The sequence below is a fragment of the Pseudochaenichthys georgianus genome, chromosome 8 (assembly GCF_902827115.2).
Source record: "Pseudochaenichthys georgianus chromosome 8, fPseGeo1.2, whole genome shotgun sequence".
Classification (NCBI taxonomy): domain Eukaryota; kingdom Metazoa; phylum Chordata; class Actinopteri; order Perciformes; family Channichthyidae; genus Pseudochaenichthys; species Pseudochaenichthys georgianus.
In genome coordinates this window covers 19,751,740-19,766,202 of record NC_047510.2, presented here as the reverse complement: position 1 = coordinate 19,766,202, position 14,463 = coordinate 19,751,740, and the positions used below count along the sequence as shown (strand labels likewise).

Below are 14,463 nucleotides of genomic sequence, written 5' to 3'. Positions count from 1 at the left end.
CACACACACACACACACACACACACACACACACACACACACACACACACACACACACACACACACACACACACACACACACACACACACACACACACACACACACACACACACACACTGCTCATGTCTTAACTCCCAAGGACGAACACATAATACACACCTATACAGCCAAGCTCCCAGCGCATCTTACTGGCAAACACACACTGACACACACAGCCACCACTACATTCATTTCATCTGCAGCACAGCAGGTCTTTTTATGCCAATCCATAAACATCGATTCACACTTCGATAGCACTTATTCATTTATCTATTTACTCATTCAATCACTTATACATATCACATCAAAGAAGTGCCATCTGCTGAGGCTGGAGTCTTGCAATTGATTTTTTTTTATTTCACACTTATTTGTCACAAACATTCGAGCAACGTTTATATTGTTTGTTACGGAAGGCTGTGTACTAGTTTGCCATCAATCAAAAGAAACTCTCCATCTCCTGCTATATTACGGACTGAAGCGTTGACATCTTGCAATCGTAACTGTATGTTGTCAATGTAAGACTTTCTCAGAGAAAAATGAGCCAAACTAAAGCACAAGCATTACGGTGCTATCAAAAAAAACTATAAACTTTCGCATTACTGTCTGGCCATTGTGCAGCACATTTGAGTAATCACACACTCACTCACACACACACACACACACACACACACACACACACACACACACACACACACACACACACACACACACACACACACACACACACACACACACACACACACACACACACACACACACACACACACACACACACACACACACACACACACACACACACACACACACACACACACACACACGATACAATGGTGAAAGCACTAATAAAGCGCATCATGATGTCTGGGTGGTAGACAGGCTTCAGAGGCAACAACGGTAAAATATAAATTCCTATTTCCAACCTCTGCCGAGTCTCACTGCTTTTGTAGTCAAGGGAACCCGTCTCAATTGTTCCATTGCAGGAATTGATGGTGAAACACGATATACAGCATAAATAATGGAGCTTGATCACCAAGAGACAGGCCCTGAAGGAGACTAGGACAGGGTCAGACAAGCATGCTGCAGCCAAGGGTGGTGGACAAGGCATGAGACAAGGCCCTGCCGGACAAGAAGGTGAGAGAGACAGGCGAGCAGAAAAAGTGAAAGGCTGGGATAGAAGAGGGAACGGTAAACAGTCCGTCTGCATTTATGTTATGCTAATTCTCTTGACATTAAACAGGCAGTATTGTCTAGGTGCTGCCATTACTGACAGAGATGGGGTGAGCGGGGGGGAAGAATTTGAGTGTAGCACAGGCTTCAACACAGACAATAGCCTCATCCCAACTGTAAATCAACATACCGCCAGTGTCACACACAAACGTATACACATTATTTGGCGTTGAAAGTGAATCGCCATTGGCATCCCAAGAGAAAGAGAACAAGAATAAATGATGTTGCCGCTCTCTAGTAACAGCCTCTCTCTAATCGAGCACTGGTATCACTTAGCGTTCCTCTCCCTTCGAGAGTAAATATACTCATCTGTTACACGAAACAAAATGGTTCCTGCGTACAGCGTGCCAGGGAATTTGGGATTCTTTAATATAATTAAATCGGAACTAAATATGCAAACCTTTATTTTGGTAGCGCAATGAAGACAAAAGGCCTCATGGAGGATGCTCCCTGGAAGAAGAACAAATACAGCGCGATCCCACTCGCTATATTACACAGGATGAGGCATTCAACTAAAGCTATATTTATGAGCCAAGACACTGAAAGCTGCTCATGTCCAGAACTCATCTCAAATGATGTAGAACTGACGGGAGACTGACACATCGATAGATACGCAAACACCATCCACCTACTTTACACATTTGCATTCATTTCACATCCAACTCGAAATTCACATCCAATTTTACAGTCGGTTCACGTCCAAGCTGGCACTCAAATTCAGCCACTTGTGCATGCAGCCTGTAAACGCGGGTCAGTGTGGTTAAAGCTGACACTTTCTGTCAACATACCCATCACTAACCCCCATTACTCGCTCACTTAGTCTCTTCCATCAAGCCTCACTCATTCACTTGCCGGCACGCGCAGACCCGCACCAACGCCCCCGCAGTCTCCAGAAACATACACAAACACACAGCTATCACTCCATTGTTTGTTCAGCAATTTGTTCATTTGCTCAGGCTGTCACTTGATCACAATATTCTCACCCACTCATTCGACATTCATTCATTGTCACAGCCACTTGTGCCCTCATCTGGTCCCCCGATCTCTGCCACTACTTCTCAGTCACATGCTCGCTCTTGCTATCGCCCACTCCATCCTTCTTCTTCTCACCCATTGTTCCCGGTCACACACTTTTTCTCTCACTGTCTTTCTCTCGCACTATATCCATAACACAATGCACATCCAATCTGTCCCTCCTCTTCATTAACCCCCTGGATGATACGGTCCCTCACCTTGCCCCACTGTTCATCCTCCATAACTCTCCCAAGCTGGAACTCCTGTCTCCCTCTCTGTATAGATAGCCTCTACCCATTCCAATAAAAGATTTAAGAGCTCCTTTAAGTGCTAATCAGGTTGTCATCCGTGCAGCCAAAATCAGAGGCTTGATAAATAAAGGCTTGTCTCTGTTGGCTAGCGGCTCACTGTGTTTAAATAGGTGACACCGAAGTGCATTCTGAGCACACCGGATCGATGCCAGAACCCCTGGGGTCCCCTGAAACGGTGAACAGAGACNAAAGCTTAGCGTTCGATAATAATGCAGGAAGAGGCCGCTTGCTGCCTATTCCAGAGGAGCTCTCCCTGGGCCTGTCCTCAACTCCCCAGACTTTTTTTTTCTCATCATGACAGGCCTTTCCAATCCGGCAGTTTGCAGAATTGCATAAAAATAGAGACTCAAAACCCTTTATTTACTTACATTACATGAAAGGTTAAGCTGTGGCACTGAGGGAAGTGCATTAAAAAACAGACATAACAAGCACTCCTATCTTCAATCCCCAACCAGCACACTCTCTGCTGTCCAATCATCCCATCACCTCCCACTACGACCAATTTACCGCTATGCCCAATCTCTCCTTTGCAGTCAGACTGTTCCCCGTCACTTAAAATGGCACATCACGAGCTATCGCAGTCGCCCTCTACGCCATATCACCAAAACTCCCGCCCTCGTCCAATATATCCAGCATCGAGCCTGGCTTGACAGACATGTGCTATCACTGACCCATGCTAGGACAGTACTTACAACCCGATGCTCCTCATTAACTCTCCTTAGGCCCCTACCTCCTCTCACCTTGCGTCCTTCCATTAAAGCTCTACACCCTATGATGGAAATATAAAAAGGTCCACCTCTCATTTGGTGGTTCTTTTCCCTCACTTTGATTTTCTGTCCATCAAGAGGGCGGGGATTAGCAGTCTCTTGTTTATCTGCTCGTCAGTTTTATCTATCTATCACTAAGCCATCCACTGTGCTGCAGCGGCCTCAGCACTGCATTAATCCCCTATCAGCCAGCCAGCCATCCATCACCCTGCTGTCTATCACGTCAGATCCATCATCCGCCCATCTGTCTCATACTGCCCATGCTCAGAGATGATCTCTTTCGGAAAGCCCCACCGGCGAGTTCCAGAGGGTGGAGGGGACAGAGTCGCAGGAGGAAATGAGGGGGAAATGTAAAAACAGAAGACAGAGGTGAGGGAGAGAAGATTCAAGGATTCAAAACCTTTATTTATCCAGGTAAAATACCAGTGGGAGACCTGCAGCAGTAGGTTCCACAAGAAGACATAACAACATAAACAACAGAACAACAAAAGGACATCAAACAGCAACATGTACAGGGATTACAATTTACATATTTAACCACATGTACAGGTACCAACAGCATCTGATTTTGTAGCATCCAACGGAGCTTTAAAAACATGTAGCGGTACTAGCTTGGTAATTTTCCATTCTTTTTGCAGACTGTTCCAAGTTAGAGGAGCTGCACATCTAAACGCTTTCTTCCCACAGCATGCGATCTCAGGCAATAAGTACTTTCAATTCGCAGAGAGATCAGGGAGCAGATATAAGATGGTAGTTTATCCAACACGGCTTTGTAAATGAAAAAGTACCAGTGACTGAGCCTCCGTACAGTAAGTGATGGCATAACCGCCTTGGTATACAGTGTTCAGTGATGCGTAAGTGCTTTGTCAAAAATCTCAGTGCACTGTGATACGCAGCATCTAACTTGCTCAGGTAATTGGCAGGTGCATTCATATACATCAGATCCCCATAGTCCAGCACAGGTAAAAAGGTCACAGTGACGAGCCTTTTCCTGGCCTCAAGCGAGAAACAGCACTTGTTCCTGTAAAAGAAACCTAGCCTAACCCTCAGCTTTTTAAGCAGGTTATTTACATGAAATTTAAAAGTGAGACAATCATCAAGCCAGATACCCAGGTATTTATAACAGGTAACCACTTCAAGTTGTATTCCTTGCGTAGTTACAATATCCAAAGCAGTCTCCGGTGTATTTTTAGCTTCCTCCCCTCCCCCTCTCTCAGTCTGCATCCAGCTGAAAACGTTCTCTTTATGTCACCACATGCTTATTAACTGGCGTGTTTGTTTCCTTGTAATTTGTTTGTTTTCCTCGCCTGCTAATTCCAGCCAGTGGGAGAAGTGCAAGTAGAGGGGGAGATAGCTGCTGGGGACGGGGGTCATAAATCCCCATGTAGTGAGAAACACGGGCCCCATCCTTCTGCAGCACGTCAGAGCAAGGAAGGGATATTGTCTAAAGCCTGCAGCTTTAAAACAGCTCAATATCTCGGTTCATCAGAGGTCATTTGTATTTCCATCCATATCTGCTAGCATCGGAGGGTGAGTGAGGGGGGCACACGAGCAGGAAAGAAGGTGAGTGTAGGGCAAACGTTAGTACACTCACAGACGAAGGGGAGTCCACACAGAAGCATGTACAGGGGCAAAAGAGTGTAAACAGGCACATATTGGGAGAACTAGTGAGCACATGTGGGTGAGTCTGTAATGGCAAATGGTAGGTAAGCAAACAGGTATTTATGTGGGCTGAAGTCACTTAATAATTTAGACTAGTTGACAATCTGTGAGGGCAGAATAAACTGTTACAGACAGAACTGGGCACAGAAAATATGTTAATGTAGATCATATTAAACCAAAAAACAAGAGTTTATGGTGAGGGAGCGCTTTATGATATGAAGTCTTGCAGATATTCAGTAGATTTGTGTGGAACTGTTTGTTTGAATAGACACTATAACCTGTTTACCACCTCAAGGCGATTGTACGATTTGCATACACTTGATTTGCTCGGTAGCCAGTGTTTACATGGTTTGTTTGATGCAAAGTAGCCGAGAAAAACATTTTTTTAACAACAACAAAAACCAGAGGGAATGTGTGTCTATGTTTTATTGGGATGATGAATTTACAGAGCCCTGTCACACAGGCTCTGTCACTTGCAGAGTTGGTTGTAACATAAAAGACGCTCCGCTGTAGCCCAACATTCCCCTTTGTCTGCCTTTGTTTTACACCGCTAGCCATGTCGGTGTTTGTACAAAAACAAAATCAGAATACAGATGTATGCCAGAGTAGTGCAAAAGGTTGATTTTGGAGTCAAACAATTGAGTTATCCCTACTTCCGTTCTGGATTCAATTCTACTGAGATAATCATGTTAACACGTTAACATGACTGCTGCAATTATTTGAGTACTGCCTTAATGTGGTAATAATGAAGTTATTGGCATGCATGTCACCTTTGAAGTAGTTATAATTCATTTATAATCTAATTAATTATGTAAAAATGCTGCACAGTTCTGAAGGTTAATGTTTCCTTGTGTATCTTTAATTACGTATATAGAATTTCAGGCATCCACAAAAGTATATTTCTTGCAATGCTACACCGCCAATACAAAACATAATCCATTTAACTTAAATATATTTCTTACAAAATGGGTAGACCTCCGTATCTAAGTCTCTTGTAAATCCAAGGATAATCACTTTAGTATCTTAAGTCGTTTGTCTTATTAACTATATGATGTACACTGTAATATAATGCACAGCAGAAATGCCGGTAGAACAGAGTATTGCATTTATTTGAACTTGCATGTTAATCATGACCTGAGCTGCTATCCATGTTATATGATTAAATAAGCACGTAGCGTAGTAGGAGTCAACATTTCTGCAGTACAGTATATTATAACATGGCTGACTTTACCCTTCAGTTACTAACAACATAACACTGCATTGTTGGATCTATCAGGTTGTATAAGACTTGTTTTAAAATAGCATACACTATACAGATGCTTCTGTAGACTTAGAGGCTTCAGAAAGTCCCCAGTTTCTTTAGTGACAATCTCCTAATTCCAGGCATTTATTTGTACACCTTTGTACTTAAATACTATTGTAGTATTACAGGTAGGACAGCAAAAGGTCTTTAAGAATATGTGCCGCCAGAATTAATACTGAGATGTTCTACTGTGTAAAATCAAAGTCATTTGGAAAAGATCTGAGTGATGCTTCTGCTTTTATCCATAATGAGCCTAAACAAACATCTTCAAACAAATGTTCTTCTTCCACATACAGCTGAATCAGATAAGACAGCTGTCAGAAAGCATCCATATCTATCCTTAGCTTTAATTGGAGAACTACTCTCCCTCCTCTGGCCCTATTTGACAGATACTGCTCAATCATCACACCGGTGCTGGACGCTGCTGCAGACCCACATTATACAGCCTGCAATTATAGAGCATACTGCTGTTACACAACGATACCTCACACACTGCACACATCAAAGCGCAGTTATTGGACATAATAACCAAGATGCTGTTGGTACCTGTACATGTGGTTAAATATGTAAATTGTAATCCCTGTACATTTTGCTGTATGATGTCCTTTTGTTGTTCTGTTGTTTATGTTTTTATGTCTTCTTGTGGAACCTACTGCTGCAGGTCTCCCTTGAAAAAGAGATCATTGATCTCAATGGGATTTTACCTGGATAAATAAAGGTTTTGAATTGAATTTAATTGAATACATATACCCATACTGTACGTTTATGTGCCGTGTGTTTATGTATGTGTGCATGTTCGCATGTGCATTAATACTGAACGGTACTATCCTGCTTTTCATCTGTAATTTTATAACGTTCAGTGGCAGCATGATTTCGCATGTGCAGAAAAGAAAAGGTAGAAATTGAAATGTTGCTATTTCAATACAAGGCTGAAATCTGCAGTCCATACCATATGCAATTACTAGTTCCGAAAATACACAAAGAGATAGGGAGACAAACGCTCACACAGCCTCATAAACCCGTACCTACATCATTTCGTACACACTGAATTAATCAGCTCTAAGACAAATAGCTGAATAAATACTGTGGGTAACCAGATCAATATTGTACGCTCAATTCATCTGAGTTCACAGAGATGTCAAATTCTGCATAGTTCCATAGCACACTGATTAAACTGGCTCACATTAATTCAGTAAATCAATAAAACCAATCTTTCAAATAAATCAAGTCGCATGGACAGCGTGGAGGCCAAGAACACATTAAAATGCCCTTGCTACAACTGCATATATCTATGTCATGCAGGCAGCACTCATTTGCTATGTGGATTCCACAATTTGTGGAATGAAAATGATTAATCCATGAAACAATAACCAGGGTGCCAAGAAGGCACATGGTAATTCTATAATGATCAAAGACTCAATTAAATCCTTTTTCTTTCTGTTCCCTAAACGCCTCATGTTCTCATCTGCTTTTGGTGGTCAGTTTATGGTTGTATGCGTGTGTGTGTGTGTGTGTGTGTGTGTGTGTGTGTGTGTGTGTGTGTGTGTGTGTGTGTGTGTGTGTGTGTGTGTGTGTGTGTGTGTGTGTGTGTGTGTGTGTGTGTGTGTGTGTGTGTGTGTGTGTGTGTGTGTGTGTGTGTGTGTGTGTGTGTGTGTGTGTGTGTGTGTGTGTGTGTGTGTGTGTGTGTGTGTGTGTGTGTGTGTGTGTGTGTGTGTGTGTGTGTGTGTGTGTGTGTGTGTGTGTGTGTGTGTGTGTGTGTGGTCCTGGGGCTGTCAGATGACCAGAGGTTAAGCTGTGGTCTGGAAAGTGTCTTTTGTGGTCAGATGACATATGATGTGGTTTACGTTCATACTCTAATAGCACTAAAAGATGGGAGCAAATGGTGTGATAGTAATCGGTATTGGATTATAAGCGCATTCATATCCTGACAGACATCACCATCCGTGTAGCCTTTTCATGTTGCCTATCATTTAAGATTATGTTTTGAGAAAACATTATCCCTTTTTTGCCATGCTTCAAATTGTGATGGCAAAAATGATGCATTGAACTAGTTTTATTTAGAACCAAACACAAAACAAACTTCAAAAATGCCAGTGAAGATTTGCTGAGCATGCATGATCATTTTTAGCAGCATCTTACTTCTCAGTGATACTGTTAAATGTACACCTGGATGCTAGCTGTTGAAAAAACCCACAGCTTTATCCCCTCAATGGATTGGAATATTACAATCTCAATCCTGTTTTTAAGGAGAAAATCTGACACCGTATTCTCTCTGCTGCCTCTGTCCCCAGAGCTAGCACTGCCCGTCTCTACAGCAGGGTCGGAGTCAGACTGTGGTCTAGCTTGAATCACATGCTCTATTTATCTCATATTTAGTAGTCTGATCTCCAAGGGAGGTCCAAGATGTCCTGACAATTTGACGACAGAGAAATCATTCTTCCATCTTGTTTTTCACTAGTATATGCAGGTAATACAGGTCATAGAGAATGTGCGTGATAGTAATATTCTAGAGCATACTGACTAAAATATTTATGTAACCTGTTTTTTTGTAGTAAAACATTTAGGGATAACACAACAATGATGGGTGCCCTGCCATTGATTCTACAACGTAAAGTGGATAAGAGTCATATATCGTGTTGTGTTTTTTGTTTTTAGTCTTAGTAGTATCGGACAATCATGTTTGAGCTGGCTTTGGTTAAATGTAGGTAAATAGTCCGTGTGGAGAGCAACAGAGGTAGAACCTATTGGCTGGAATGCAATCTCAAAACCCTTCGGCTATCTTCTAACAACACATCCTCACTCCCAGGTCGGCCTATGTTGACGTTATGTCAAGTCCCCTGTGTCGGCTTTTTCCAACGCAAGGGGGGGGCCCTTAGCGTACATTTTCAACTCTCCGGGATGTCCATAGTCCTCTATAGCTCCCTAAACGTATGTTGTAGACGACCGCAGATCCATTCTCACAGCATTTATCAACCTTTTTCTTACTCAATATCAAGCCACACTTATTGTTTTTACTTCTTCATTTTAATTGAATAATGTAGGACTTTTGTTGCCGTCAGTTATGGGGAGAGTAGGGGCTCAGAATACTAAAATCTGTATCTGTATCTGTATTAATGGACGAGCCGTTGTGCGATTAAGTGATTGCGCAATAATTTACAAACTCTTCAAGTACAACCCTAATTATATTTTAAAACATTTTAGAAGGCCTCACGAAATACTTTACTGTAAATTAAAATTTAAATGTGAAGGGATGTGTGTAATGTGGTGATTGAAATTATTCACCCACGGATCTATGGGTTGGGGCAGAGCCATATAGCCTGAGAGTTACGTCATCTCCGTTCACTCCAATGGACCACTTTTTTACAGCAATGGCGGATCGTGGAGCCTCTCAATCGTTCCCCGGAAGTTAGCGCCAAGGCTAGCAGAACTGTAGAGTTGCAGCATAATAGACCGTTCGTGACGGACTTTTAAAGGTAAGAAGAAGTTTAAAGATTTATATTGCGGATATTATCAGTACATCTGATTCAAATGAACATGTGTATTAAAGGATGTCAGTGGATTATCCCTAAATTAGTAGATTTAGGGAACGTTTACAGATAACAGATTAAGCTAGGATACCGAAGCAAGTTAGCAGCACACGTTGAACAGCCTTTTAATTGTAAATTCCGTTCTCTTAATGTCATTTCGTCCAACATGTTGAATTAGAGAAGAGGGGCTTCTAAACGGGATTGTATGTGGGGGTGGAGGGAGTTAAATATTAGATAAATATAACTTTGGTGCGTGTAAGAGTGAGTGTTTTTAGCAGAGCCATATTGTGTCCTTGTGATTATGTTGATTATTACCTGTCTGTATAATGTTGCAGCTCAGCTGATTCTGGATTGGTGGCAAAGGGAGAGGGACTTAAGTGAGAGTGAAAACACAAGGTAAGTTTAATACTACTGTTTTATATAAGTAAACACGTTATCTCCCCAAGGCAATTTCCCATCCAATAGGTGTGCTATATAGGTGTGTATAACCCTTTCTCCTGTCTGTTACTCCCTCTTTCAGCACAAGAACCAGAGGGGGATTCAATGGAGCCTGAATACCTGCACTGAGACCCTCACCCTGCACCCTGAGTCTCAACTCTCAGTGTTTTTCAAGCCTTTCCCTGTTTTTTTGTATTAAACAAAACATTAAGCTTTCCCAATGGTGTGGTTTTCGTTTTGTGCACAAGTGCAAATGCAGTGTTTGTATATAATTACATCACATGTTTTTTTGCTGTTGGTCGTGAAATTGCTCCTGCTGACTTGAGCCAGCCATTTTTTCCTCCGCTCTGTGTCAGTGGGGAAGCCGTACATTCGTACTCCTTTCTCGGAGCGATTTGAGCATCCCCAGGCAGCACAGCAAACCATGGTGGCGACTAGGAGGCAGCACAGCAAACCAGGACAACACGGAGGAAAAGGCACCGACAAACTGCATGATATGCTATTCAATGTTTATTGAATTCCATGTATTTGCAATGGATGTTCCTAAAACAACACATTTAACATCATCATCATCATGCTGCTGCTGCTGCTGCTGCTGCTGCTGCTGCTGCTAGTCCTTTGATAGTCACCTGTCGGTCTCCTGTCCTTTCTGAAAGCCATAAAGATGACATTAGTCATTTAGATAACTTGTGTCCTCAATTACCATGGGATTACTGAAACTACCATGAATTTAAGAAAATGGTAGAAATGAATCTAATCTGAATTTTAAAGCATTACTTTAGATCCCCTCCCTCTAAATATATCAATTAACATTAGAAAGTGATGCTCCTGACTACCATACAAGTTTAAGGAGATAATATTGGTTTTAAAGAATTCAAAGCTATAAATAAACAGCAACAGGCTCTTTAACCAAGGCACTGTTAGCCTAACATGTAAACTAGTTGTTCACACTAATCCTAATATTATCACTTAATATTAGCAAATTCTATTTTATTTTTTAAAACATATTGATGTAAATACATACACATATCGATTTGTTGTATAAATATTGCAAATCAAAACCTTTATTCACTAATAATTACCAAAAATCGTAGTTCTATCTCCTGTTATAAATGCATTCACATTGCCCGCCATGAACTTCCGGGGAACGATCCTCGTCTACATGAACCACGTGACGATAACCGTTTTTGGACTTCCGTTGTCGTAACTCTTCTATTATATGGCGCTGGGTTGGGGTATTGTTGCGCACGGACATTTTAGTTAACCGGACTTCCTATTGAACATTTATAAAAAAAAGGAATTAATACTTTATTCCGAGTGTGCTTGCTTTTCTCTTAGGAGGTCAGCACATAACGGAAGTGTAATACACAGTTCGGCTGCATTAAATATTACATATCTGCCGTAGTTCGCTATTTATAGAGCCCTGATGAGAAGACTTCTAGACAAACAGGAAGAACTGCTGCCGAAACTGAATATGTGACGTGGATCATAAATATATCAGCAATCAAACAACATCTTACATTTCTCTTCACACAATATGTCTCCTTGCAGCATCAATGCTAACTTTTATATTTGATCCAATCGGTATATTGGTATATTTACACCATAACGGACCACAGCTGATAGAAAGGGACACCTGGTGGTTAAAGCACGCTATTGAAATGTATTATTTTTATTATTAGATTAATAGGAGACACAGACAGACAAACTAATAAGGCTTTATTTAAACATTAAAGAATACTTTAGGTTAAGGTCTTATTTTGAATAAGAAAAAAGCTTTGGGGGTATACATATTAAGCCTGACAAAGTACTAATATATTGATTTCCTGCAATGTTAACTACTGTATGTGTAAGCACTTATTTTAACTGATATTATACATATGTATTATACTCTTATAAGATGCATGTAGATAGTATAAGAAATGTGCAGAATACGACAGTTTAATGGTGGAGGAGGTACACACATATTGATAAATGTCTTGTAATGCACTGTTGAGGAACCTGCGAGCCAAGTTTTTCATCTCCGGCCTTGTCAGGTATTGAACATTCAATAAATAAAGAACACAGAATTATTCAATATAAAACACAGAATTTGTGTGATTATACTAAATGATTTACAAATAAACACCACTGCATATTTACAACTGTTACACATGCTGATGTAACGTTTCCAACTTGGGATCAATAAAGTATATCTTATCTTAAGATGATCGATGGCTACTGCCATATTTGGAAAATGTGCCTCTGAACCTTGACAAGTGCATGTTTCAGGCTTATCAATGAACAACAGGAGGGGTCACAGACATAAGACCAGCTGTTAAATAACGCTCTTCTGACCTTAGCTGTCATGTGGGTATATATTAATGCTGCCCATAATGGGCACAAGCAATTTTCACCCATTTATTTATTAGTTTTTTTTTTATTTGAGTGTTTCCTATCCCCTAAACCTCCAGAGATGTACACAGTTTAATACTGGCAACTTCTTATTATGGGAAATACGAAAAAGTCTTTTAAAACTACAATTCCCAGTAGAGACGTGCCATAGATAGAGAGCATGTTGCGAAACACACAATAGCCAGCATGTGTAGTTCTGGGGACGGGGTGGGGGAGGGGGGGACGGGGTGGACCCGTTCAAATCCAGTTTGGACAGTCTGCCGTGGTTCCATCCCATTTCAAAGTGCTGTTCGACGCTCGGCGTAACCCTCGGAGCACACTCTCCAATCACAGAGCTTGAGGACTATCACGGGGTTTGTCAAGTGAAGCGGAGAGAATACTTACTTCCGGGTGTAATATTCTCTAAAGCAACTACTATGAGCTGCTCCGACCCTCGGTCCTGACGGACTCCAACTTGTGTTTATTAATCAAACAAATAAATAATATTATTGAGTACATAACAGTGTGTGGTTTAGAAACCCATTAATACAGATACAGATACAGATTTCAGTATTCTGAGCCCTTACTCTCCCCATAACTGACAGCAACAAAAGTCCTACATTATTCAATTAAAATGAAGAAGTAAAAACAATAAGTGTGGCTTGATATTGAGTAAGAAAAAGGTTGATAAACGCTGTGAGAATGGATCTCCGGGTAGCATTCGCTCGCGATCTCAAGTCGTCTACAACATACGTTTAGGGAGCTATAGAGGACTATGGACATCCCGGAGAGTTGAAAATGTACGCTAAGGGCCCCCCCCTTGCGTTGGAAAAAGCCGACACAGGGGACTTGACATAACGTCAACATAGGCCGACCTGGGAGTGAGGATGTGTTGCTTCTAAAGATAAGGCAAGGCAAGTTTATTTATATAGCACTTTTCAACACAAGGCAATTCAAAGTGCTTTACAAAAAATGAAAGACATTAAGCATAAAAAAGAAAAGCTAATAAAATAAACATTAAAAGGAAAAATACATGGATAAAAGTTACAGTGCAGTCTAAAATATGTATAGTTCAATTAAACATTAAAAGAAAAAGTACATGGATAAAAGTTACAGTGCAGTCTAAGATATGAATAGTTCAATTAAAAGCAGCGACAAAAAGAAAAGTCTTCAGCCTGGATTTAAAAGTAGTAAGAGTTGCAGCGGACCTGCAGGTTTCTGGGAGTTTGTTATAAGGTTTTTATTATCTTAAAAATCTGCTTGTAAACTGTCTGCTGTATAAACAATAGAGTTCTAGCCATTATCTAATCCGATTGATAACGATGAGCAGCGCACCAAAAAATAAGTCTTTGTCCAGAATTCTGATGTGAAAATAAAGAGGTTTGAATATTAGGCTTATGTGAGTCACAAAGCCAGCAACATGTCTAAGCCACTAACCTGATTTCCTTAAATGTTTGGGGATTTTAACAATTGTTTGTATGGTCACGAACCTACAAAACTAAACATGTTTTTATACTCAGCACTGCAGCACACCGATTAATTTGGCACATTTACAGCGTGAACACAAAGACTAAAATCAGTGTTGTGGTGGATTGATTAAAAATAGCAGCAAAAAAGGTTAATGCACTGTTTCTCTCTTTCACTTTACTGCACAGTGTCAGAGAGGTGAACCTCTGATACCACAAGTGTGGGTTGTATTTTCCTGTGGTTTGTGTCCATATGTGCAGAGGAGCAGAGGGCATGAGGATTGGAGAGGAGTGGCACAGGGCAGTCTCAGGTGAGACATGCAAAGTCCCAACATA

At 41.0% G+C, this 14,463-nt stretch overlaps 1 protein-coding gene and 1 long non-coding RNA gene across 2 annotated transcripts in view; one reads left to right on the top strand and one right to left on the bottom strand.

The window, feature by feature from the left end:
• The window catches only part of adgrl1a (adhesion G protein-coupled receptor L1a), a 103,191-nt gene that overhangs the window by 81,216 nt on the left and 7,512 nt on the right, over nt 1-14,463 (bottom strand). The window lies entirely within an intron of this gene.
• On the top strand, nt 9,758-10,453 carry LOC139434327 (uncharacterized). Its single transcript, XR_011643686.1, has 3 exons — nt 9,758-9,796; nt 10,186-10,246; nt 10,371-10,453. It is a non-coding gene; the product is annotated as an uncharacterized lncRNA (long non-coding RNA).